The sequence below is a fragment of the Peromyscus californicus genome, unplaced genomic scaffold, assembly GCF_007827085.1.
Source record: "Peromyscus californicus insignis strain IS unplaced genomic scaffold, ASM782708v3 Scaffold_12__1_contigs__length_115047231, whole genome shotgun sequence".
NCBI classification, from domain to species: Eukaryota; Metazoa; Chordata; class Mammalia; order Rodentia; family Cricetidae; genus Peromyscus; species Peromyscus californicus.
The window spans coordinates 42,498,461-42,500,405 of NW_026294413.1; the positions used below are offsets into that span (position 1 = coordinate 42,498,461).

A 1,945-nucleotide genomic window follows, 5' to 3' on the forward strand; every position below is an offset into this window, starting at 1 on the left:
TGTGATTGAAAAGAAAATAAAAGTTTAAAAACCCCTTGGTTTTTGTGAAATAATTTTTAATAACAATACTCTAATATTGAGTAAAAATATTGAGTAAATATGCATCAAATATGACAGTGGTTATTTAGTGTATTTTGATAAAATTAAAAAAATTATTCAGCACAAGTCACTGACTATAGATATATATTAAATCAATGTGATTCTCATTTTGTACTTGCATGATACTGCAGCTTTTAAAAAACTGATTGCCAATTCACAGGAAGGGATTTTGCACTAGATAGTAATAGGAAAAGATATTCCAAATAAAAATTGAAAATAAGGAAAGTAAGCTAAGACTAGATGAACCTTTTTGAATGAAACAGATGAGAATCTCTGACTGAAATATCAGGACTGTACAGTAAAATACTTCCCTAAGGAAACAGGGAAATGCAATTGCATGGAAAAACAAAATTACATCTGAAACACACATGCACACACACATACAGAGAGAGAGAGAGAGAGAGAGAGAGAGAGAGAGAGAGAGAGAGAGAGAGAAACATATATATGGGTGGCAGCGGGTATCTTTAGCATAAGGATTTATTCCATCTGTTTTTCTTCAATTGTCTATAAATGGTTGTAAATTTGGATATCATTATATCCAAGCCATGGTTGCTTTCTTTGTTGTTTTTTGTTAATTCTGATATCCAATTTCCTCACCCTCACCAAACCTAAAGTAAGTACAGGTATTGGTGAAATTATTAAGGCCACTCCACGTAGATAAAAGGAGATTTATTTAATGGCGTAACTTACAAATTAAGGGATAGGTAGGTCGCGGAGTCTGGGGAAGGTGTATCGCAGTCCAGCGGTGTTCTCTGGAGCTCTGCTTGGTACACCTCTCCAGTCCAAGGTCCCGCAACAGAGCGAGAGCCCGCCGTTCCAGATCTCAGGTCCCCAGGCGCCTCCTTTCGCCCCGCCTTGTAGGCGTGACAGTTGCCGAAGTCTCAATGGGGGTTGGAACTTCCAGATCAAAGCTGGAATGGCTACCCACTACATCTCCCCCTTTTTGTCTAAATAAGAAAGTTCTAACCTAATACAAGACTATATACAAAGGAATGGTTATCAAATATAGTCCAGGAATAATGAGGGATAATGACCTAGATAAGATGGAACTACAACCAATGCAAACAATATCAAGCAAGAAACACATACTATAATCCAGAGAAGTATAGAGCATAGGTAAATGGCATGTTACAAAGATCATTCCAAAAGGTGTCCTATCCTAAAGAACCTGAATCTAATACTTAATATGTTCTATCTACTAGGTTGTAACTATAACTGCTAGTCTTCAATCCCATCAAAGACCCGGCTAGCTCAGTCGGTAGAGCATGAGACTCTTAATCTCAGGGTCGTGGGTTCGAGCCCCACGTTGGGCGCCAGATATTGGTGAAATTATTAAGGCCACTCCACGTAGATAAAAGGAGATTTATTTAATGGCGTAACTTACAAATTAAGGGATAGGTAGGTCGCGGAGTCTGGGGAAGGTGTATCGCAGTCCAGCGGTGTTCTCTGGAGCTCTGCTTGGTACACCTCTCCAGTCCAAGGTCCCGCAACAGAGCGAGAGCCCGCCGTTCCAGATCTCAGGTCCCCAGGCGCCTCCTTTCGCCCCGCCTTGTAGGCGTGACAGTTGCCGAAGTCTCAATGGGGGTTGGAACTTCCAGATCAAAGCTGGAATGGCTACCCACTACATACAGGCATAGTATACCTTTGAAAAAAAGTATCATTTGAGAAGCATCACAGTGACAAATTTAAAAGTAAGTTGGCAAGAAGGGTGCTTTGGTACATCAGAATCCAAAGACTAGAATTTGAAAGCATTTTTTTCAAATCTAGAAATTTTGTAGTCTGTTATTTTTCCAAATCAAATGGAATTTTTAAAATAATTTTCTTTTGTTTATGGTACTGCTAATAG

General features: G+C 39.3%; 1 non-coding gene across 1 annotated transcript; it reads left to right on the top strand.

Annotated features, from left to right (window-relative positions):
* Positions 1 to 1,339: 1,339 nt before the first annotated feature.
* On the top strand, positions 1,340 to 1,412 carry Trnak-cuu (transfer RNA lysine (anticodon CUU)). Its single transcript has one exon. It is a non-coding gene; the product is annotated as a tRNA-Lys (tRNA).
* Positions 1,413 to 1,945: the final 533 nt, after the last annotated feature.